The sequence below is a fragment of the Cavia porcellus genome, unplaced genomic scaffold (assembly GCF_034190915.1).
Source record: "Cavia porcellus strain 051 isolate PalLab524CR breed Dunkin Hartley unplaced genomic scaffold, mCavPor4.1 scaffold_46, whole genome shotgun sequence".
NCBI lineage: Eukaryota > Metazoa > Chordata > Mammalia > Rodentia > Caviidae > Cavia > Cavia porcellus.
In genome coordinates this window covers 4,435,703-4,461,962 of record NW_026947529.1, presented here as the reverse complement: position 1 = coordinate 4,461,962, position 26,260 = coordinate 4,435,703, and the positions used below count along the sequence as shown (strand labels likewise).

The window sequence follows — 26,260 nt, the reverse complement described above, 5'->3', positions numbered from 1 at the left end:
TCAGCTCCAGTGAGGAGTCAAGGACAGGAGATGCATCCTTAGAGCTAACAGGGAGGTAGCAAAGCAAGAGGTCTGGCCTCTCTTCGAACACCACCTGCACAGGCTACCTTAGGGGGGCACATGGGTCTCAAGCCCAGCAAGTTCACTGTCCACTCCCACCTTCTCCCAACTACAGTGTGGCAGTGTGGGCCTTGGGATCCCTAGAGGCTGACAGAATGCTTCCTGTGAGGCAGTCCTTGCTTAGTGGTATGACACCACTTCCTTTTTTAAGGAAGTGTGACACAGTTTTTCCCTGCCCTTCCCAACTACAGGTCAGCTCAACAAAGGGAAAGACTGATATCTGCCATTTCTTTGCACTTAAGGGCTCAGGGCTGGTGCTCCATGAATATCTGAGAAGTAAGGAGTCATCGATATGTATCCCGCCATTCTGCAGTGTCTTGGTCAGGCAAAGATCTGCTGCCCAGTTCTCTTGGTCTCTGTAGAACTCCTCCTACATGGTCTGTAACCACTTCCAAACAAGGCCTTGTACACAGAAAGACTTCCTTGAGGTGAACCATATCTGTTCTGCTGCCAATGCTGACTCTGTGGCCTCCAAAGAACATCAAAACTCGAAAGGGCAGTTGTTACACCTGTTCTGCTTACAAGATCATGGACAATACTCAGAAAAGTGTCTTCACACAGGGTGTCTTCTTGTGTATTTTGGCTTGATGACACCCACTCACTTTGCAATGATAACTGTGGCCCATGGACACTTTACCATCCCTAAGAATTCCTGCCCTAAGCATACCCTGAAACCCCTAGAGTGACTCTCCAATCTCCTTTCCAAAGAACAGAACCGTTTTCCCCATGTGTGTGTCAGTGAGGGAGATGGAAGGTCATCCCTGGGAATCAGGACAGCCTCTGTAGCAGGTCTTCATGGGGCCAAGGTCACAGCTAATCTGTTGCCATGGATCCCCCATTTCCTCCGCAGTGACCCTGCACTCTGGATCCACTCAGCACCCCACAGTTCAGTGTTGTAAACCAAGACTTAGGTGCTTGTACATGGCCAGGGTTTGAATACACAGGTGGCCAAGTCCCACAGGGCTGCTCAGGTGAGAACTTAACTTCTCTGTATCTGAACTAGTCCTGGACTCAGTGTCTCTGAGTGGCTGGTGGTTGAGCCTAGGCATATGTGTTCTGTGCTTCCTCTTGTCCCTGGGTGCCTCTGGGCACCTGTGCGTGCCAATGCATCCTGGCCTGGGTTGCTGACAGCTGGGTATTTCCAGTTGAGCTTCCTGAAGCATCTGGACCAAGTGAACCATCCTCTCCATATGTTCCCACATGGTTCCCTGACACAGGGTCCTGGTGATGGGGCCACTAGCTCTGGGAAAGCAGCGTAGCATGTTCCTTGTTCACTGTCTCGAGCCAGCCATCTATTAAGGCCAACTGTCACCAAACCACAGTGCCTGGTGACCAGAGCCTTCAGAGTTCTTTTTGGACTTGTCACCAAGAAAGTAAGGTCATGTGCTGGGGTCCACAGTTGAGGCTCCACCTCTGATGCCTCCTTTGGTTTTATGTGCGCTAATCTGTGTCCTGAGAAATAGCAAGTTAAAAAACGAGCAAAATATGTGTGTTTTTAGACTTTTCCAACCAAATGATCCTTTCCCTTGAGGATGAGGTGCACAGTTTCTTCATTAAGAGATTCCTCAAATTTTATTTTGACTGTCTTTTCTGGACTTATGTTAGTTTCATTTCATTATCATGAAGGAGCATGGAGCTGTTCCCAGAATGCCCATAATAATTTTCCTTGAAGGATATGAAATGTTTCATGTTATAACACCCATGTGTACTGGAAAGGAGGAATCATAGCAAGTTTTACTCTCACATGCCTATGAATGATCATTTTATCCTTAGATGTTTTCCTCAGCCACACACTGTACTGCTCCGTACTCTGACCTCCATTGAGGAGGGACAACAGGGGGTGAGGGCAAGGGGAGGCTTTGCAAGGCCATGGACATCACCACCCTGTGCTGATGAAGGACACATGGGCATCACTCCTGGGGAATTTGTCTCCTAATCACTTTTTCATTTCCTGTTCTCCCATCCCAAGCAGACCATGGGCTTTGTGTCTATGCTGGTGAGTTTGCCTTTCCTAGAGGTGATGGCGCTGAGCCTGTTCAGTCTCAATGCTCTTGGTTGGTCTCCTTCAAGCAGCATCTGTGTGCTGGGCTCTCCACATACTGCTGCTAATTGCTGGTGGAGCCACCACACACTCTCATGGGGATGAACCTGCCAACTGCAACTTGTTCATGCATCTGTCACCCATCTAGTGATCCCATTTGTTCTGTTTCCGGGTTGGCCCTGGAAAGCCAGCTGCCACCACCATTCTTATACATGGACTTGAGTGAACATAGATTTTTATTTCAAAGGAAAAATACTTAGATGTGAAATTGCCAGATTATATGTCTTATGTGTGATTAGCTTACAAACTGTTAAGGTACACTTGGAAACATTTTTTAAAAATCACAGATGGTTGTTTTCTTTTTGGTCCTGAAGATTGAACTTATGACCTCAGGTTTGCCAAGTGGGCACTTATACTGTTGAACTAAACCTCCAACACTGTTTTCTTATTTTGTTTTGCCTTGTTTTATTGTGTTTTTTATGCTATAATGTGTTATGTTATGTTATGTTATGTTATGTTATGTTATGTTATGTTATGTTATGTTGTATTACACTATGTTTAGTGTTGGTGAGGATTTTGAGTCTCTTTCAGTGCATTTTCAGTGCTTTCTGATTTCATTTTTTATAATTCACCTGATAAACTATGACATATCATATAATCCTGGGTAATTTAATTTTGGAAAAAAATTTAGAAAGTAAGCGAGAGCCAGGTTTGGTAGTAAACGTCTCTAATGTCAGAAGTTGCAAGGCTGAGGCAGCAAGATTGCTGTGAGTTGAGGTCAGCCTGGGCTACAATGTGAGTTCAATGAAAACCTAAACTTCTTAGCAAAATCCTGTCTCAAAAATAAATAAATAAATCAAAATAAAAAATACATTTAGAAGGTTTAAAAAGCCACAAAAACCATCTATAACTCGACAAATCAAATCCTGGTGAATTTTTCTTACATACATACTTTAGTTAGCAAACTGAGCATTATGCTTACCATGAGGTAGACATTGATCTACTGCCAAGAAGTTGAACTGTTTCAACTTTTTTGACCTTTGAACTGAGATGAATGTAGATATGCTACTGAATATATACTCTTAGGATTTGGAGAGCTTAGTATAAAGAGAATTTGATGGTTCTTTTTATTTTTGTACTAACTTTATATATGGAAGTAGGATTTGAGCAAAGGATTACTGTTTTTTTGAAAAGATTTTCTTGTCTTATTTTAATGTAACTCAAGTACATATTAATAAGGACCACATAAAAGATGCTATTGTTAAGTCTATAAAAGGATAAAATACAGAAGAATAATGAGAGAATAACATTGGCTACTGTATTGTGCACAATGATTTCTTAATGATCTGTATTTTCATACATTTGTAAAATTTGTTAATCTTTTTACAAATTTTAAAGCATGATCTCACTAAGATTGTGAGTTTTCCAGGCCAGGCTTAAACCTTTCCTTATTCAATCTCCCTCCCTCTCCCAGAGTGCTAGGCTTGCAAGTATTATCTTGAGTTGATAATCAGCAAAAATTTTGTGCATTCATAGAATGAAATATTTGGCTTTGATCTTTAGACACTTTGCAGAGAGAGTATATCTAGTTAATCTATGTACCAACTTCCTAACTGGCAGTTTTTTTCAAAGTAAGTAGGATTGAAAATCCCATTAACACTGTTTGGAGATTCTCTGTTTTGTAACTGTGGTCATCATGCGCTTCAGAATATCACTGGAAATGCCTTCTGCACTGGTATTGAGGCTTGGTGTCTTTGAAGCACATTCTGTTTTTTTTTTTTTTTTAATCCCTCATGGATTTTCATGACTGTTTGAAGTGAAACCACAAGAAAAGTGTGAAAGCTAATGCCACTTGGGGCACACTGCTCTCCAGAAAGCCAGGACAGTTTAAAATATTATTTTTTTCTACCATTGGACTTTCCAAGTTTTTGTTTTGCACTCAGTTTCTATGGATTGTATACTGAGATTTTCACCTAGCTCCATGGTTTTCCACATTTAAAATTCTTTTTATTTTCATCCAGATTCTGGATAAGTGGCTATATTGCTAAGGCTGTCTTTAAATTTGTGGTGCTGTTGCCTCAGCCTTCCGGACTGCTGGCATTACCAGACACTCCACCAGTCCTGTTTTCATCAGAGTGTTGCTAAAAACTCATTGGCTGAGCATGGAATGTTGAAAATGCCTGCAATGCCTGCACTCAGGAGGCTGAGGCAGCAGGATTCCTGGGAGTTCCAGACAAGCTTGCAACACACTCTGAGTTCAGCTTAGGCCAGAGCTACACAGGAAGAACTTGACCAAAAACTGAAAAAGAAAAAGAAAGAAAACTAAAGGAATGGGAAATGAAGGAAAGAAGAGGGGAAAGTGGAGGGGAGGGAAGGGAAGGAAAAGGGAGAAACAAAACAAAATTCCTGGTGACTGTATGAGTTTTTCCCTACTGGGCTGGCCTTTTTAATCTGTGGTCCAGTTCTTGCAGTATAGGACCCTTTTGACTGTTGTCACTTTATTATATACCTGAAAACTCTGTATTTTGTTGCCTCTAACTTTAATATTTTTTCCATGGCTATAGGATAGACTCTTTGTCCTTCCATCTGAATTTTCATATTGTTTTTCTATTTCTAGGAAAATGGCACTGATATTTTGATAGGAATGGCATTTGAACACCTGGTTGCTCTGGGTAGCATGTACATTATAACAACATGAATTCTTCCCATCCACCATCACAGTCTGTCTTTTCTTCTCTTAGTGCCACTTCACTCATTGCTTCAACTTCAACAATTTTCCAAGAAGAGGTGCGTTTGATTCAAATTTTACATGAGTATTAATTCTTTTCGATGAATTATTGTTATAATATAAATGAATGTTGTTCCTTGTATTTCGGGCTGCAGTTTGTTTGAAGCACATAGATATGAATTGATTATGACTTGTGGATTTTGTACCTTGAAACTGAAGTTATTTGTCAGGTTGTTCTAAAAGTTTTTCAGTTGAGTTTTAACTTTCTTATATGAAACGTTGTGTCCTCAGGAAAGAGAGACACCTCTTAATTCTTCCTTTCTGATTTGGTAAACATTTGGGTTTTTATTATTGGTATTTCTTTTTGTTCTTATTTTTTCCTGGCTTCTTTGATTATTTGAGCATATATTTAGAACTGCATTTTGCCAAAAAACATTTCCTTGTGTTTTCACTTTCCAGTTGACAGAACTTTTTACAGATTTCTACTGTAGTTCAAACCCTAGGTGACTGAATGCTGAGAATCCACTCTCCACCTTGGTAGAATGAGGGAAGCAAAGCAGCAACTGAACTTGGGGACACTGCTGTGCCTTCCAGCATTTTGTACAGCAAACCCTGACTCATGCCTGTTTACCCATAACATATGGGTGTCAATACCAACTGAATCTGCCACTGACAAATGAGTTTCCTACATTTACTTCAAACAATCTCATTTCCCCTCAACTTGATAAGCACATGGTCTAAGGATTTTTACACCCAAACTTCAAAAATAATTTCCAGTAAACAAGAGACTGCTACCCATCCTGAAATCATGAGGGGATTTTATGTAAAGACATAGTCTGATCCACACCCAGGCAATCATGAGCTGAGAGGAGCAGAGATGGCTTGTGCAGATAGAAACACCTAGAAATTGTCAACCAGCAGCAGCATCAAGCAGGGAGCAGAGCTGCTGAACCCTCACATTTGGGTGATGAAATCATCTGGTGGGTTTTGCCTTGGGTTTACTGAGGTGGCTCAGTAAATCTAGGTTGTTGTAGTGCAGTGCCAAAGGGAAGTCATGTCCATGTAGCATTTATTTGGAGTCATTCTTTTGCAATTGTGAAACCTGCATGCATGAGGTTTCACACCTCTGCCACTGCAGACTCACCCACAGGCATTATTTCCATGACTTGTAAAGGATCAGTTTATTTACACAACATGCAGAATGCTGTTCTCAGCCTTGTTTTTCTCAGACTTGTAATTTTCAATCATTTCTTCAAAAGAAGCTAAATGATTTAGTTTGAGCAAACTTCAATTGTGTTGCCGTGCTTCTGTGTGATGTCATTGCTGACAGACGTGAAAAGGAAGTGAGGTGGACCTGCTGGGGGTTCAGCTACAGAGGGATACTCTGCTCAGCTGTGTCAGTCAGGACTGCCCCTCATCTGATTGGCCATTCTGGCATCCAAATGCCCTTGCTTGGTGTTGTCCCTGGTGTTGGGAAGCACTGGTTTGCAGTGTAGACTCCCAACGCACTGGTTAGTCCATGAAAAACGTTGCTGTGCTATGAGTTTTTCACCCCTAGACCTGCACCTCTATGACCCTGGCTAGAGTTCCCTCCAACAATCATTCATGGCATTCTCCAAACAGCTCTCCTGTGCATGCTCTATGTGAAGGCTAGGGACGGTCTCAGGTCCTTCCTGCTTCAAACAGTACTGTGAATCAGAAATCTTGAAAATTTGTGTTGCATTCTGTGTTGGAGAAACCTCTCTTTTTAGTCCTGTGAGGTCTAAGGATGGTTCCATATATAGCTGTGATGGGAGCTACAGGACAGGACTCTGCTCTGTCCTCCATGTTCTCTCCAGTGCTGTTCAGCTCCTGCCTTAAAATGTGCCATTGGATGGGGACACAGCACATCTCAGTGATTTGTGCCTGTGTGAATCAACTTTGGGAGGCTGAATGTTTCCTGCACCTGTTGGTCACAGGTGGTGATTTCCTTTTGAATTATAAGACTTTCTCACTTTTCTCACAAAATGAACTGGTGAGACCTCTTTTACTCCAATAATTCAAACCCCGGGAAGGTGAAGCACTTTCATCACCAATGACAGCACTAAACAATGAACCAATCACAGATCCTAGGTTTAGCTGCCTCTGTGACTTCATGAGTCTTTGGTAGGGACACCCAGATACAAACCATAACAGCTTCAAAAGTAAATCCTCTGAAGATGCCCATGCTTTGGACTAGAAGATAATTCCTAGCCTTAGTCCAGGGTTTATCTTATTTTATTTTATTAATTTATTTTTTAAGACTCTCACTGTGTAGTTCAGGCTGGGCTTCAATTCACTATGTAAATTAGGCTGACCTAGAACTTGCAACAATCCTCCTCTCTGCGCCTCCTAAGTGCCAGGATTACACCCATGTACCATCACACCCAGGTATTGTTTGTTAAGCTGTATTTATTGATTCACTTGAGATTACTCAATTTAACTACCTTTGTTATACTTAAGTATACAAAAATGCTAATAAATGTAATAAAATTCCAGCCCAATGTAAACAACTTAGCAACTTAGCAAGGCCCTGTCTGGGAATAAATTATGATAAAAGTACCAAGGCACTGCATTCGATCTTCAGCACAGCAAAATTAAATAAATCTATAAATAAACAAAACTTCATATAAATAAATAAAGCTTTTGTGGATAGCTCAGATGAGAAGTGTTTTAAAAGCAATTTTATTTCATTATAATTGACATACAATGAACTTACAGGTTTAAATACAAAATTGGATGAAACTTGATATGGGGCAGGGATATAGCTCAGTGGCAAAATGCTCCCTGGCAAGCACAGGGTCCTGAATTTGGTTCCTGGTACCAAAAATAAACAAAACTAAAACTAAAAACAAACAAAAGTCCTCTAGGAAACTTGTCATACATGAGCCCCTTGAAAACCATCACCAAAGTGGTGATGTATATGTCACCTTCACATTTTCCTCATGGCCCCTTATAATTGCTTCCTTCAATCCTAAGCAATGTGTCTGCTTTTTGTCTCTGGGAAACACTTTGTATTTTCTAGAGGTGACAGGTTATGAAGACATCAGACGACGGATACCGAAAGCACTCATTTCTCTGTAATAAAAGAAGGGCAACAACACAAATAACAATGGCATCTGAGCACTTGCTATATGGTAGGAACCATGGGAAGAGCTCTGCAGGGTTTTCATTGGATCTTCACAACAGTGTCAAGAGATGAGTATTGCCATTCTTCACAGTTTGTTTTTTTAATGGAAAAAAACCCGCAATATTTCAAAGCAAAATAATAGGAGAATAACAGTAGCAGAAATTGAAGCTCCTAGAAGAGTAGCAGTGTACCTAAGGTGCTAGGCCTGGTAAGATTTGAGTCCAGACATCTATAAATTCCAAGCCTCAGACTCAGTCCACTCCTCTGCTTCCTCCCACAGCAGGCCTGGGGCTCAGTCTCCCTGAAGCTCCACCTGCAGCCACACCCAGCTTCAGAGAAACCCTAACCCCCACTGCCACGCCCACCACCTCATTCCTGCCTCCTGGAGGGCTCTGCACCTCCTGGGTCCCAGCTTCTGGCCCCGCCACTCACATCGCGTGGCCCCACCCCCTGGCTGCCAGCGAAGATTACACTCCACCGGGCCCAACCTGGGCGGCCCGCGCCCAGGGACATTCCCTTGCCACTGGCCTCCGCATCCCACTCAGTCCCACCTCGCCCCCGGCCTTGCTTCACAGGGGATGCACGGAGTGGCCATTTTGCCGCTAGCGCCCCCTTCTGGTGACCTGAGCACTCTTCCTTCCTTCCTCCGCCTAGGCTGTGGCTGGGCTGGGACTGGGGTGTGGCCAGGTAGGTGGAAGGCAGCCGGTGTTGAGTGGCGGTGCGGCCCAGTGGCCACGAATTTAGCGGCGCAGGTGCCTTGGTAGGGGTTCTGGGGAGGCTGCGGGCGCGGCACTGGGGTGACCTATCCTCAGGTCTTCAGGGCTCTCCTTTCCACCCTCCTCTCTGTCGGGGTCCGCATGGCCAGCCCAGCACAGGGCCTGGGATCCTTCCCCCCCCACTAGGTGCTGTTGAGAGCCCAGCCCTGGTTGGAACCTGTGGCAGGGAGGCTCAGAATCTCACATGGCCTCTGCTCTCAGTGAGCCACGGACATTTACCCCAACAGGATGATTTTATTCCACTTGGATCTCCTCTCTGCAGACTGAGAGAGGACCTAGAAGTTAAATTAAGACAGCAGTTATTATTCTACCTGCACATGCTTTGTCTCCAGTCCATTCGATTGATAAGGGCTTTCTGCTTGTTTTAATATTGGTGCCTCTTGGGTGTTTAAGCTTTGTGAGGAGTCTGAGTGTGGCATGGGGCTTTGAGGGATGAGGAAGTGTGATCAGCAGTTTAAAAATTTAAGTCCACAGAAAAAAATAATTCACCCACATTGTTGAACCTGCTGCAGAATACCCATCTTGTCAGTATTTGGCTGTCTCTAACCATACTCCCCAGTTCTGCTCACATCATTTGTGTATTTGCATAGTGTTGAATATTTATAATATATGCTTAGGTAGAGTTTTACTTAGTTATCCTGTTACTGAACATGTACACAAGTCAAGTTCCTGTTAGAAAAACTGCATTGAGCATATATCTTTTTTTCTTGGGATAAATCCCAGACATTGGAAGTAGTAAATCAAAGTTCTGTGTTCTTTCCCTGGTACTTGATATGAATTGCTTCTCAGAGAAGACATGTTAACAATAGACACCTTGCAAAATTTAGGTATTTTCCCAATTCTATGGAGAAATTTGGAGTTCAGCAAGTTGTTGAGTCATTTTCTGTACCAGCTGAGAGGCCACACACAAACGACTGTTGGATTTTATTTTTAACTGATGTACCATGATCATCCTTTTGTTTTGATTGACTCTATTCTGTTTTATTTCATTAGGGTTTATCCTCTTGACAATTAAAAAAAACACTTTCTTGCAAGGCATGGTGGTGCATGCCTGTAATCCCAGTACATGGGACGAATAGACAGGAGGATCAGGGAGTTCAAGGCTAGCCTGAAATACTTGTTGAGTCAAGGTCAGCCTGCAGTACGTAGCAATACCTTGTCTCAAAGGAAAATAAAACAAACAAACGATTTTTTTCTTCTTTTTTATTTCAATGTAGCACAGGTAGACATTAATAAAGTATGAAAACAATTTTATAAATAGATTAATTTTTTTCATAACAGAATAATGGTTAATACACTGTGTTCAATGATCCCAGGGATTTCTGTATGAGCTATATGCCCATGCACTTTAAAAGTTGTTGTTGTTTTTTTAAATTTTTGACACAATCTCTAAATAATTTACTCAGCTCTCCAAGTTGGTTTTAAACTTGTGGTCCTCCTTCCTTACTCTCCCTGAGTGCTGGGAGTACAGCTATAGGATATCTTCCTTTGGTAATTCACAATAGTTATGAATGTTTGTGGGGTAACATGTGCTTTTGATCTATGGCTCCTTTGTAGAAAGAATCAATCCAGTTAATGTGTCTACCACCTTACTAACCTACAAATACTTTCACAGTGACTACAACTGCAAATCCCATTGTTTAGCAGTTTTGAAAGCTATCCTTCTTTATTAACTGTGGTCACCATGCAGTTTCGTAATCATTGAAAATTTCTTCTCCATTGTTAATGAGACTTTGTATTCTTGGATGAAAATCCTCCTTTTCCCATCCCTCATGGAACTGATCATTCTTTAAAATCAAAGTGACCAAGAAAGATGTGGAGGCTCAAGCTGCTTGGGGCACACTGCTCTCCAGAAAGACCAGGTGATGGTGCTTTGTAGCCCTTCAGCTTGCTCCCAATTTTTTTCCTTAACTCAATTCAGGGAATTGAATGCAGGCCCGTGCACTGAACTACAGTAAATTCTGATTTTTAAATTTCTTTTTTATTTTGAGTCAGGGTTTGCATAAGTAAGTACACTACTGAGACACCAACCTTGGGCATAGACTCTTACATGTCTGTGTGTGAACACACATTGATGTCAGAGACATTTCATTTTCAAGACTAAGATCTTCCATGCACACATCCTACTCTCATCAGTGTATTACTTTGTGATCAGATTCCTTTTCCTCTTTCCTTGTGCGCCCAGAAAGACTGACCTTAGCATCCCCCCAGCTCTCCCTGTTTCTCGTGACCCACTCTAATGCCTTGAACTCTCTATGTGAAGTGTAGCAAGGCTCCCAGTGTCCTCCTGCTTCAAACAGTGCTGTGAACCACAGTCTTAAACACAAAGCTTGAAAAGTTATGCGGATCTCTGTGTGGGATAAATCTCTATTGTGAGCACTGCAAGGTCCGGGGACACCTGTGTAGAGCTGTGATGGGAGCTACTGGACAGGGCTCTTCTCTGCACACATGTTCTCCCCAGTGATGTTCAGCACTTGCCTTAAAACCCGCCATCAGATGGGGACACAGCACATGTCAGGGATATGTTCCTGCATGAATCAGCTTTGGGAAGCTCAGCATTTTCTACATTTGTTTACATGTGGTGATTCTCTTTTGAATTACAAGAATTTTTCATTTCTCACAGAATGGACTCATGACACCTCTTTGTCACTTCTAATACAAACTATTTATCTGCCTGCTGCTTGTAAGCAAAGATTTCTTATTGTGGATTCTACATTATTCTTGGTTCTGTTTTTCAAATGTAAAGAATCAGATCTTTCTCTCTCCCTTGTACCGCTGAAATCATGGGAAAGCTTTTCCAGCATGAAAAGATGAGTAGATAAACAATAGTCTTTACATTTTATCTGTACACTTTAGTCTACCCAGGATTTTCTCTTCTATCAAAGAGCAAAAGCAGCCAGTCTCCTCTAGGAATATTTGGCCAAACATAATTTGATGCATGAATTTTAAAGACCCAGAGAACTAAATCACAGGGTGAAAAAATCAGAATGAGTGGGGAATACTAAGAGAGTACAAGAATATGGAAGTGTCCAAAACTGAGCAGAGTGCTGGAACTCAATGGATGTGGAAATTATACAAATTGGTGATGTGATGACGTGCTACTTAATTGAATATGTTGAAATGCATGATATCTTAACTTTTAATTAAAATTACCTTAGAATTTGATGTTGAGAATAATTATAGAGATAGGACTAAAAATCAAAACTGAAAGAAATACAAGGGGATGGGTTAAAAGGGGATGGGAAGGTAAAAGCAGGTGCTTTGCAGGACTTGGCCTAAGTGGAGTTCAAGACACCTGTCATGGCATGAGTAAAATGCCAGTTATGGAATTCCTTAAGAGTGGGGGCCTGACCCTAGTTTTCACTTTGATCCCAGAGCTGGTGAGGTCACTGGAGGTGTGGATGACCAAAGCTGTGCATTTGGGACTTGAAGTTAGTCATTTACCCGCCATGCGTCAGCAGGAGAACAATCACCAACTGTCCTTGCTCCTTGCAGGGCACAGAACTTCCCAGTGCCTGTCACAGACAACTCTGTGCACAAATCCAACCCAGCAAAGTTTCTCATTCAGCTTTGACCAACTCATTTCTGCATGCCTCAGGGTTGCTTGAGGTCCCAAGACTGGCAGTCTTTCTCCTTGTCAAGTGTCCCATGCACTCATCAGAGGCCCACAGGCCAAAGCCAAAATCTTCTGAACACAGTGCTCAGTTTCAGTGAACTCAGGTTGATCCAATTCAGCTGGGACATCTTGTAGAATTGGACACCAGCCTCCTGCTCCAGTTGCAGAGAGCCCAGCCCAGCCTTCTCTCTGCCTTGAATGGGACAGTGCTGGTCCAAGAAGACTTTTTTTTAAAATTATATTTAAGAGGAAAAAGAGAAAAACACAAAACAAAACAAAGCGGTTTAAGGTTACACATAATACAGAACTCCAAAAAAAAAAAAAAACATAACAGTAAGAGATCACCTGTTAATAGATTACATATTATCATCTTGGAAATAGTTGCTCAAATCACATTATCAAAGAATACAAAGTGGACATTCAAACAGAGAGGCTGCAAACAGCTGTGTTCAATGATCCAAAAACATTAATATAGTCAGCTATTTAACACCCCTAAACACACTTGCTGTTATATCCGTTAGAGCTCTTTTTTTTTCCTCCCTCTCTTTTTTACAACAAAATTTACACATTTTGGATTTTATTACACCTTAGTTCTTATTACTTTTTTGGGGGGGGAGAGAATAAAGTCAAATATGGCAAAACAAAGCTGTCAGTGAAAACCAAGCATAGACATAGCACATGATGTAGAACAGAGTACAAGGTTATCAACAATGGTTATCAACGTTGTCTCTTGCTTCCTTAAAAAATTGTCTATCTCATTAGATATTATAAAGTTGGACAAGACAGTAGAGAACAAGACCAATAAAACTGAGGCATTGTAAACATTACAGGACTTCCAAAGGAGACAATAGTCAAACCAGTATGGGCATCTTAGTGAATCTTATTGCCTTCAAAGTAGTTGCCTATACCCTCAAACTTGATACTATCGCACAGAATGGAACAGAGTCTAAACAGTCAAAACAAGATCGTGGGAGTATTTCAGGACTTCAAAACAAGTTAATAGGAAATCAAAAAGAGTTACTATTATATATCCTAAATTTTTTTGATTTTTCCCCTTAATTAAAATAAACATAAGAAATAACTAAATAAATTTTTTAAAGAATAAGGGAGAGATTGAGTTAAAACAGGACATAACAATATAACAATAGAGGTCAAAGCATGACTGTTTCAGCAACCTCGTGCTTCCTCATCAAATAACCCGATTTAATAGTAGTTACCATAGTGTCTGTCTTTTTCCTTGAAATACTTGAATAAAACTTCATATACTATAGCTTCAAATATTTCCATATCAAGAAGCCCATAATAAAGCCTTTCTAATTAATAAGTGAAAATTTTATAAGGCTTCAAGGCCACATAATGTGGAATCATGATTACCACATATTTTTATTTATTTGAATCATTACTTACATTAGGGAAACTATTCAGTATTCATACATGCGAGATTGATTTATTTCACTTATGAGTATGGTCTCAAGTTGCACCCATTTATTGATAAATATCTCAATGTGATCCTTCTTGATATCCGAATAATACTCCATTGTATAGAAATACCACAACTTTTGTATCCATTCCTCAGTTGATGGACACTTGGGTTGTTTCCACGATCTGGCGATTACAAATTGTGCTGCTATAAACATAGGTGCACATATATCACTGTGGTATGATGCTTTCAGTTCTTCTGGGAATATGCCTAGAAGTGGAATAGCTGGAATAAATGGAATTTCCAATCCCAACTTTTTGAGAAATCTCCAGACAGACCTCCACAAAGGCTGTACCAGTCTACACTCCCACCAACAGTGCAGGAGAGTTCCTTTTTCCCCACAGCCTCTCCATCATTTGTTGTTGTTGGTTTTCTTGATCCTGGCCATTCTTTCAGGAGTGAGATGGTATCTCAGTGGGCCTTTAATTTGCATTTCTCTAATGACTAATGATGATGAGCATTTTTTCATGTATGTATTTGCCATTTGCATTTCTTCATCTGAGAATTGCGTATTCATCTCAGATGCCCATTTTTGGATTGGATCTTTGAATTTTGGAGGTCTGAGTTTTTTTAATTCTTTTTATGTTTTAGACAAGAGTCCCTTGTCTGAGAGAGAGTTCACTAAAATCTTTTCCCAGTTTGTGGGTTTTCTTTCACTATGCTGGAGATTTCTTTTGACATGCAGAAACTTTTTAATAAGAAGTGGTCCCAGTTATTGATTCTGGGAAGTATTTCCTGTGCGGTTTGAGTCCTGTTCATGAATTCTCTACCTACTCCTATGTCTCCAAGGTTTCTACCTAATTTGTCTTCCAATAGATTTAGTGTTTCTGTTTTAATATTCAGATCTTTGACCCATTTAGATTTTAATTTAGTACATGGTGATAGACATGGGTCTAGCTTTAGTTTTCAGCAAATGGAGAGCCAGTTTTTCCAGCACCATTTATTAAAGAGACTGTCGTTCTTCCAGTGAACCTGCTTGGCTCCTTTATCAAAGATAAGGTGGTTGAGTGTGTTTGTAGTTGTGGTTGTATCTTCTAATCTATCCCATTGATCTTCAGCTCTGTTTTGATTCCAATACCATGTTGATTTTACTACTGTTGCTTTGTAGTATAACTTCAAGTCAGGGATTGTGATGCCTCCTGCTTTGTCTTTGCTGCTTAGAATTGCCTTTGCTATTCTAGGTCTCTTCTGGTTCCAGATGAAATTTAGGAGTGATTTCTCTAGATCTATAAGGTATGTTGATGGTATTTCTATTGGGATTGCATTGAATCTGTGTAACAGTTTTGGGAGAATGGCCATCTTCACAATGTTTGTTCTTCCTATCCATGAGCAAGGCATGTCTTTCCATTTTCTGAGATCATCCTCAATTTCCTTTTTCCGTGTATTATAATTTTCACTGTATAAGTCTTTCACTTGTTTCATAAGAGTAATTCCTAAATATTTCATTTTTTGCTTACTAATGTGAAGAGTGTTGTTTCTCTCATTTCCCTCTCTGTGATTTTGTTGTTCATGTATAGGAATGCTATTGATTTCTGAGTATTGATTGTGTATCCAGCCACATTACTGAATTTATTTATTGTATCTAAGAGTCTTTCAATGGAGTTTAGGGGGTCTTCTATGTAGAGTATCATGTCATTTGCAAACAATGATAATTTAACTTCTTCTTTTCCTATCTTTACCCCTTTTATTTCTCTTTCTTGCCTAATTGCTCTGGCTAGTACTTCCAGTACTATATTAAATAGGAGTGCTGTTAAAGGACATCCTTGTCTTGTGCCTGATTTTAAAGTAAAGGCTTTCAATTTTTGGCCATTTAGTATGATGTTGGCTGTTGGTTTGTCATAAATGACCGTTATTATCTTGAGACCATCTATTTTATTATAAAGACCATCTATTCCAATTTTCTGTAAAGTTCTTATCATGAATAAATGTTGGACCTTATCGAAGGCTTTTTCTGCATCTATAGAAATGATCATGTGATTCTTATTTTTGGCTTTATTGCTATGGTGGATTACATTTATTGATTTGCATATGTTGAACCATTCAAGTTAAAAAATTAAAGCATACAAAGTGGCATTCAAATAATGACACTGTGAACAGTTCTGCTCAGTGACCCAACAAAAACTTAGTAATATGCTTATCTGTCCTACACAGTTATTTTTGATCTTAAAGAGGGTAAAATTAAACATGACAAATCAGTACAGAACAATTCATAAGAAAACAAGTTAAGGAAACACAGATTTCAAAGCAAGTATACTGGAGATGTTCACTGTCTATCTTATTGTCTCTAGTTTTCTTCCAATTAGTTGTTCCTGTTTTCACATGCATTGAATATATACTGAATATTATAGAACTAATCAAATAATTACAGGATGATGAAGGCTTTTTGACCTTCAAGAACTGATTTTGGGGAAGTCCATAATAACTACAATAATGTCTTCCATTCTCTTCATAGTAGCCGTCTTTATCTTTATGTACGCTGAATTTGAACATAAGAGACTAGACTAATATCACTCTGAAGAGTGAATAATAGTATCCACAGAAGGAGAAAGGGGAGGAATTGCCTAAAAAAAGAAGGCAGAGGACATTGTTAAAAGTGTGTCAGGATTTAAAAGCTATAGTAGCCTTATTGGTCTGTTTAGTTTGATTATATTTTGTTCTGGGTCTGTCCACTCATAATACATTTGAGAACACAGAGATATAACCCAAAAATATCAGGTTATACCATGGTAACTATCCTTAATTTCCTATTAACTTAAACTGAAGCCCTGTGATACTTATATTGTCTTACTATGACTGATCTTTTTTGAAGCTGTTTTGTCTGAATGCTATTTGGCCTTGACTGATTTTATTCACATTTGGTAAGCTTGCTGGTCTCAAGTCTAAGAGTAGAGGCAACTACTCTGAAGATGACAAGATGTAAAAGATAAGTATTGGGGGCCTGGGGATTTAGCTCAGTGGATTAAGCACCTTCCTGGCAAGTGTGAGGTCGTGAGTTTGATCCCCAGTACCACAAACATAAATGAATAAAAGATATCCATTCCAGGTTTGATTATTAACTGCTTTCACATCCTACAATATCTTCAAAGTTGTGTTTTTATAAAAATAGCTATGCAATGTTATGCTTAACTATATAATGTCTGATGATGTGGACAATTCTCTTGATAATAACAAGAGAAAGCATAGTAAGTACTATACACCACCTAATATTGTGGTCTTATATGTCTTTTTCATATCATGATTTTCTAGGAATTTGTTTTGTTATCTTGTTTTGATCTATTTTCCCCATAATACAGAAAGGATAGATATAAACATAGAAAATAACACATGGGAAGAATTTCTAAACTATTTATGGGAGCAAATTATATAATACATGATGTAATGAACAGATACTCTGAAGAAGAGACACTAAGAAACCCAATGCAAATTCTGTAGCATTGTGATATAAAATTGAGCAATAATATTAATTAGCCTAGTCTCTTATTTTTTGGTGAATTGTAATTTTAAAACTACATTTGCTTTAATCTTTTATGCACACACTTCTTTTTCTCTTTCATAAATGATGTTTCTGAAGTTGATGCAATATTTGGCATTAAGATATACATTTATAGAGGCTTGGAGCGTGTGGTTTTGACAAAGTTGTGTTCTTTTCACATAACTTGTACATTAATGAATGTTATGTTTTCTATGTTGTGCTGAGATAAGATACATGCTGATTTGCTAGCATCACTGGATATCATACCATGTACATTATGGTGCCTGATTTTCTTTCTCAGTGGTGCCAATATTTGTCATTTAAATACACCATTGTTTTTCTAACCATCAGAATTTTACCTGTTACGTTTTTATTGCATCTTTACTTTGCTAGTAATGTTTCCCCACATGTACCAAAAGTAAACCATACTACTGTGAATTTCTGATTGCCCCATACTGACAGAACAATAACTTGTCTCCAATGGCACATCACAAAATATATTAATATCTCCAGAAATTACAAAATTCTGCATGATTTATGAGTAACCATACTTTGAAATGAATTTTTCTTAAATCTGGAGTTTTTTGGGGGAAAAAGATTGTTGTTGGATGTATCATGCAAATGCCTTTATTTTATTCCTTGATGCTGTGAATGCATTATATATTTTGTAATTATTACTGCTTTTTCCTAAAACACTGAAGTAATGGCATGAAGGGAAACCTAAATTTTGAGCTGTAAACACAGTAAAAATACATTTGCTTAATTAAGATTCAGATTGTGTTCTGTTTTACTGAATTGTGAGTGTATACAATGGTATATCTCTTTATAAGGACCGGTGCCTGATGTTTGTGGTGTGTGCCGAGTATTTTTAAACACATACCCTGGGCCATGAGTACCAGTTGGTTTCCTGTGGCCTGTGGTTTTCACTTCCATTTTAACATTCAAGTAATTTGTAACGTGTTTAATGCGTGTTGTTAAATACAAAATCTGCTTAAGTTCCAATGTAATTATTTTATTAAAACCTGTTGTGTCATGAAAACACAAGTGAGCATTGCATTAAATACCCCTATCCAGTGAAGATAACTTGCCCAAGTCTCAATTATCCTTGGAAGAATACATTGCTCACCTGTTGGGTAATCACCACTAAAACTATATCTATTTTGTACCTGAAGTGCCTGACATACTTCACAAAGTAAAAGACACTTTGAAGTACGTAATTAACCTCTATGCACTACAGCAGGTAGCCAGATTTCCTGCAGCACATTTCTGCTTACATCAGTGGGAAAATTTGGAGTTTATATTACAGCTAATAATAGAAGACTGAATCTATAATACATATATACTGAGTACATGCACTTTCTCATTTTATCATGAAAGTAAATCTTGCTGTTTCTGTTGATGCATGCTTGTAATCCTAGCACCTCAGGGGGCTTAAGTTAGTGGAAGAGGAATTTGAGTCCAACCTACACAATTAGTGTGACCCTGTCTCAAAATATATCTTCAAGTTCTGCAGATGTAGCTGAAAGCTTTAGTACTCCTCCCTTTCCTGCGCAGCATCAACATTTTTTAATACTCACAATTACACATCAATAGTTGTCCTTTTATCACTTGGCCACCTAGCAGTTATCCCCAAGAATCACTTGGGAAGCACATTTGTTATGTAGTGACCATCTTGAGCATCATTGGGGCAGTTGTCAATTCAACGCATTCTTGTACTGAAAACAGTAGAATTGTCACTTTTATGTTCCTTGTTATTTTATAAAAACTAGCAAAATGTACGCAGTTTTGGATCATTTTGTATTTAAATAATTGCAATGGTAAGCAGTTACCTGTATTGTTTGGCTAATGGAGACTTCTTTAGTCCCAGCATCAGGAGAGAATGAGATGAGATGATCATGGCTTAGAAGCTGACTTTGGGAGGCAACTGCTAGATGATTTGGCAGAGTGTGAAGCAGTTGTTTTAATCCTTGCATTTGAAGTTTAAGGAAACAAGAATTTTGAGGTCAAGAATATAAATGTATGATAGAACAAAAGAATCACTACTTCTAATTGTGATTTTACTTTCACTCAGGAAGCATACTTTTTATTGAAATTTGTGTAGCAATTTCAAATATGCCTCTATTAGAGTAAAACATAGTGAAACATGAAAGAGCCAGACATTCCATGTTCTGAATGTAGAGGTATTAAAAAACATTTTTTCTTAATGCTATTGCTGCTGTTTTGTGTAGAAAATAAGATAGGGTGACAAAACAAGCAAAAGGACTTTGTAAGGTTTTAATCCTCCTGCATAAACATAGAAGCCACAAAAAGTCAAACAAAATGATGAAATAAACTACAGAATGAAAGAAATTTTACCTGTTACACCCTGATATCTAACATGTAAAACCAATAGGAACCTGAAAGGAACACACATTTATCAGCATATGTACAATTAGCCAAGAAATACCTGACTAACTATTGATCATTTTTGCCCAATAGAGAAATTCAAATAGGGACATCATCTCATTGCAGAGAAAACAAATCATCACAAGATCTAAGGAACGTACATGAGACTGCGGGAGTAAAGAAACTATTTAACTTTGTTGGTGGAAGTGTAGGTAAGTAGTTCAACTACTACTGAAGTCAGTTTTTAAAGTACTCAAAAGACTAAAATTAGTAATTCTCATTAGTGCAGTGTTTCCTTTAGTGGGTCTCTTCCTCAAAGAGTTAAGGACCTATTGCAGTGATGCATGCAGATTCCTGTTACTGCAGCAATAGTCATTTTTCTGTGGAGAGAAGCAGCAAGCACTGCTCCATCACCACCAAATATCAATGATGAACAATACTCACCAGTGTACTCCCTTTGGTAAATGGTGTGATATTTTATTGTGAAATGGGCTGTAAGTTAGGGTTTCCTAGTAGGCAATAGGTCAGTATAAACATGAAAGTCATTCTAATGTCACAAGGCAATCACTAGTACACTATTATGTTCATTAGATTTGATATATTTATCTTTTTGAGTAAGCATGTTGCTATGAAGTCCAGGCTGGCTTTGAGATCACTTTGTAAACCAGAGTGGTCTCAACAAGTCTCCTCCCTCAGTGTCTCAACTAATGGGCTCCATGCATGAGCCACCAGGCCTAGTTTAGATTTGATATATTCAGTGTATTGAGTATATTTTACTTCAATTGTTTTTGTTGTTAAAGTATTTCCACTATTTTACCTCCAGCATCTGGAGAAACCTCGGCCTTGTTGAGGTGGTGATGTGCATACCACCAGCCTCGTGACATTCTCTCCTGGGTTCAGTGCTGTCAGTGTACTGCAGTGAAACTTAGGTGTACATAACTGATTCTTTTTATACATTCCTTAGAAAAGATTTTTAAAATTTCCATGGATAATCAGAGGGTCAATTACCCTGACTATAGTTTCATTCAAATGCCCCAATTATGTAATGTGTAGGACACGCAGATAGAAACATATCACATATTTCCAGGGAGAGGTTTGTCAAAGAAGATGTAAAAAATACTTTGTGAAGGTTTGTGTTCCTGATTATTTCATTAGAATGAGCCTCAGGTTTTCTCACTGTTGTTTATGTGAAGCAGACCAGATGATCACTTTAATATATGAAGTGATATAAAGCCTGTTTGGATTTTAAGTATCTAAAGAACTGCTCTGGTGCTGTGGCCTGCTTAGTAATGGTAAACTTGGATTACCCAGTGAATGAAGTCTTCATGGTTTGGGGACAGAACATGCATTGATGGATTGTTTAAAAGAGCATTAAAGAAGAACTAGAGGGAAAGGAGCTGGGATGTTGATTCTCATGGAGAAGCAGGTAGCACTGGTTTTCCAGATATGATCTCAGCCATCATCATCATCATCAAAGATGCTCAGGTCCTCATTATTGCTGTGCGATCCGGCCTGCAGATCAACAAGTTCAGAACTCCTGGAGGGGAAACGGGGATTAAATAAAAGACATGGGGGAGACAAAAAGAGACGAAGGCAAGTTGATGTTAACCCAATCAAGCCTCCGGTTTATTGAGAAAATAATCACACCTTTTATAGGCTAAGGGCGGGAGCTGGGACAGGAAGAGGTTAAACAGATGAATACAACAGGGTTACCATCACATCCGGATAAGTGACGTAAGCAGAAGAGGATTATGGTTAATGTAGGCAGACGCAGTGCCCATAGGAGAGAGAGAGAGAGACATCTAGGCAGCAATGCCTGTCACTCGGCTCCCTACATCTCCTCCCTTTTTATATTATTTAATTAAGAATAAGGCAGGCCCTGTGAGGACAGCATCTGTCTTAGGTCAAGGACCTCATTGTATGAACCCAACCAGGCCTTACCCGTCATGGGCTTGTAGAACAGCAGTTGGTCCTGTGTCTGTCTTAGGTGGCCGTTGGAATTAACATGCATGTCCTAGTTGCCCGTCTCTGACTGCCTGTCCATTGCCCCAGGGCAGTCAGGCCGCATTATCATATGGGCCACTCGTGGGAATTTCTTCCCTGTAGGTTTGTTGATCTGCCATCTCCAGCTGATGATAGTGTACCTGAATGGGCTTTGCCATAAATGTGTCTATCCGGTTATTAATGAACATCATAATCCTCTGAAAAATACAAGACTCACAGAAATGAGAAACAATAGGTCAGCTAGGGGACCCAAAAGGGGGACTAGGTAAGGGAAAAACTCCCCCCCCAAATCAAGGAAAAGGGGTTGACAGCCATTTGTTGGTGTCTCTGTATGAAGTCATTTTCCTGTGTCTTGGAGCATGCCTTGAATAACACTGGATGCAGTCTATTTGGTTGGTGTATGTTCCTCCAGACCGAGAAGAGCCTCTTTCGCAGTCATGGGGTTCTGTGCATGGCTGTCAGCAGTTGCAGTCTGTTTGGCAGGGGTCAAAATCCACCATGGGTGTGGTGTGGCTCAAGAAGGCTGGTTAAGCCGCATAAGGCTCCAAGGAGATGTGTCACCTGTAAGAGAACACAGGGGATTGTGTCTCAGGAAATAACATTATTCCTGGGCGTTACATGGGGTCTTTGAAGAACTGTCTACTTGTTTTACGAGGCGTTCAGGTAGCCATCTAGCTTCTCTATCTTGTTGAGAGTAAACACACACTGAACCTCGTCCCCAGATAAGGACTGGATCAGGGCCATTTCACATATTGGTTAGTGGGTCTCTCCATAAGACAGATGCAAACCGTGTTTGAGTCTGAGTATGCCAAAACCGAGATGCTGCGGAGCAGCCTGAAGCATCCAGGGTCAGAAAATTTAAAATAAAAAGAGCATGTGAAAGGACATTTCTAGGGGACCCCTGGGTGGGGTACCATGTCTCCCTTTTTATTTTATCTATGGTGAATTTAAGAGAACGATGTGCACGTTCAACAATGTCTTGTCCCTGAGGATTATAAGGTATACCTGTAGTGTGGAGGATATTAAGGCTTTTACAAAATTGAGCAAAGGAGGTGCTGGTATAGCCAGGGCCATTATCGGTCTTGAGCTGTTGAGGACATCCCAGAACTGAGAAGGCTGACAGCATATGGGCTATAATGTGTTTAGCAGCTTCTCCAGTCTGGAGAGTGGCAAAAATGAAGCCACTATAAGTGTCAATAATGACATGTACATATTTTAGATTGTCAAACTCATTGAAATGGGTAACATCCATTTGCCATAAGGCATTAGGAATTAAACCTCTAGGGTTGACTCCTAGGTGTTGAACAGGTGAGTGGATAGCACAAGATGGACAATTTTTTACAATTTGTCTGGCTTGCTCACGGGTAATTTTGTAGAGAAGGCGGAGGGTGTGAGCATTGAGGTGGTGTAACTGGTGGGCTTGTTGGGCCTCAGACACCTTGGAGTCCTGAGCCATAAAAACCTGTGCTCGTACAGCAACATCAGCCAAATGATTTCCTTGGGCAAGAGGCCCTGGGAGGTTGGAATGAGCTTGTAGATGACCGATAAAGAACTTATGATGGCGAAGCCGTATGAAGCATTGCAATTGTTTGAACAGATTTGCAGCTGGGGAAGCATGACATATAGTAGCAACAGTCTCTAATAATGGAACAGACTGGGCAAGATAAGCACTGTCAGTATACAAATTAAATGGTTGGTCAGAGTAAGCAGCAAAAGCTGCAAGAATAGCTTCTAACTCTGCTAATTGTGCAGAGGAAGTATCTGCCTGGAGGGTAGAAACATTGTCTTGAGATACATAAGCAGCCCTTCCGGAGGATGAGCCATCAGTGAATAAAACCAGGGCACCCGGAAGGGGTTGTGAAGCTGTGACTTTAGGGAATATAAATGAGTGACGATTAGCAAAGTCAATTAGCTTATTTGGAGGGTAATGATTGTCAATAGTCTCTGAATAGGAAGCTAAGGCAATAGGCCATACTTCCGTACTCTGAAGTAGCCAATCTATTTGGTCTTTTGTAAAAGGTTGAATGATAATATCTGGTTCTTTGCCAAAGTAACATTTTTACTGTTTTCTACCCTGGATTATTAGGTCCGAGACAGCTTGGAAATAAGGCAAAAGTGTTCTTTTTGGAGAGACTGGTAAATGGACCCACATGAGGGGAGCTTGTTGCCAGAACACTGCTGTAGGGCAAAGCTTTGTATTAAAAATGAGAAACTGTAAAGGCTCATTGTAGTCCATAAAGGAAACAGTTTGTTGAGCAATAGCCTCTTCTACTTTACTGAGTGCTCTCCTGGCATCAGGTGTAAGCTCTCGGGGGGAAGTTGGATCTATGTCTCCCCGAAGCAGTGCATAAAGGGGCTGTAAATCATGTTTAGTTAGTTTTAAAAATGGTATGAGCCAATTAATGTCTCCCAATAGTTTTTGGAAGTCATGAAGTGTAAAGGAATAGAGAAAAAGCAATCTTTAAGATCTATGACAATTTTTAAAAATCCTAAAGGAATGGCACTGGGTGAGGGGAGGCCTGGCTGTAGGGGCCCCATTAAGACCATTGTCTTATTTATCGCCCTAAGGTCTTGTAGCAGCCTCCACTTTCCTGACCTTTTCCGGATAACAAAGATAGGTGTGTTCCAAGGGGAATTACTAGGAACAATGTGTCCTGCATCTAACTGGTTCTGCACCAGCTGCTGTGCGGCTGCAAGCTTTTCAGAGTTAAGGTTGTTTCTAAAGGCTTATATGAATCCCCAATTGGCCATGGAGGCACAGGGAGTAGCGGGCTGCCATCCTGGGACCTGTTGATCATGTCAACAGGTGGAAGTGGTGGCAGATCACCATGTATGAGGACCTCTAACAGGCCATCATTCTCTGCATCTGAGAAATCAGAGGCTTCAGATTTTTTTGAGGATGGTTTTGAGGTAGATTTAATGGAGTCGCGCAAGGCAGCCTCACACAGTGCAACTGTCTCCTCAACCTGAGGGTCTGCATGCCTCTGGGCAAGCAGCTCAGAAATTAAATTCCAATATGTAAAGGTGGTCACAGGAACCATTTCTGGACCGAAAACTCTATAATAATCTTTTAAAACATCTCTTACTGTATTCCACCTCTTGGTATCTATAGAACCCTCTAGGGGGAACCAAGGGCAAACCTTATGAATAAACTGAAAATACTGTAATAATTCTTTTTTTTCAACCCTTATCTCTCTTGTCTTTAATGCCTTTATAAGGCCTCCGACGAACACTTCGTGTTCGCTCAATACTTGACCCATGTCGGGAAAGGGAAATGGGGTTGCCGTTCACTCACCGTGACTCGGGCAGGACGTCGGGTAGTCGTCTGTGCAGGTCTTGGCACTTGATTTAATGTCCTGTTGCTTTAAGCTTTAATCCTTGATTCAGTTTACTCATTCCTCGGCCGAGGTCTCTGGTTCAATTTGCTTTCACTTTCGGTTTAAGCCGGCTGTCTCTCGAACGGCTCCCTCATTAACTTCTCCGTGCCAGGAGCTCCCACGCTGAGCGCCACTTGATCCGGCCTGCAGATCAACAAGTTCAGAACTCCTGGAGGGGAAACAGGGATTAAATAAAAGACATGGGGGAGACAAAAAGAGACAAAGGCAAGTTGATGTTAACCCAATCAAGCCTCCGGTTTATTGAGAAAATAATCACACCTTTTATAGGCTAAGGGCGGGAGCTGGGACAGGAAGAGGTTAAACAGATGAATACAACAGGGTTACCATCACATCCGGATAAGTGACGTAAGCAGAAGAGGATTATGGTTAATGTAGGCAGACGCAGTGCCCATAGGAGAGAGAGAGAGAGACATCTAGGCAGCAATGCCTGTCACTCGGCTCCCTACAGCTGTGCATGGCTACTATCCTCTTTTGCAGATCTCTGGTTCTTACCTTGAGCTTCATGCCTTGGCTCCAGGAATGATCACTCAACTTTGTGGCATAGATTCTATGACCAAAGGAACAGAGTTTCTAGCTACCAACACTGAACTTTGAGCCTTCCTAGTGCACTACCTTAATAGAGACTTTCATGACACATTGTAAGTGCCTCTAAGTCTCCAGGTAAATATTTGATTGTCCTTTACATGGGACCAAATTTTTCAGCTGTACTTGTGCTGGATATTGTCATAGCATTCAAGTACTCAGTTGGATTTTTTGGTCTCTAGAATCTGAAAAGCTCTACATCTCTCTAAATCTGACATTCTGGGATAAATATTTTTAATTATCTTATTAATTATAAGTTCCATGTTAAGTTTCTTTCCTCACAAACCCTGACTATAACAGATGGGAAAGGATAAGATGTGACATTTTTGAGACAGGAGAAATTTCTTTAGTTACCTAATGTTATATGCCATTTGTCTCTTGAAGAGAAACCCAGCTATATCAATAGCTTGATTTTCAGGACTGTTGATAGCTTCTCCAGCACTATCAAGCCATTACATTGTGTGTTGCATGGGCAAGAAATAGGTGTGTTAGGAACCTGCATGGTGCTGC

The 26,260-nt window shown here is 40.1% G+C and overlaps 1 long non-coding RNA gene across 1 annotated transcript; it reads right to left on the bottom strand.

The window, feature by feature from the left end:
• Positions 1-21,364: 21,364 nt before the first annotated feature.
• Positions 21,365-25,420, bottom strand: LOC134474949 (uncharacterized). Its single transcript, XR_010045881.1, has 2 exons — positions 25,066-25,420; positions 21,365-22,331 (listed from the first exon to the last, which is right to left on the bottom strand). It is a non-coding gene; the product is annotated as an uncharacterized LOC134474949 (long non-coding RNA).
• Positions 25,421-26,260: the final 840 nt, after the last annotated feature.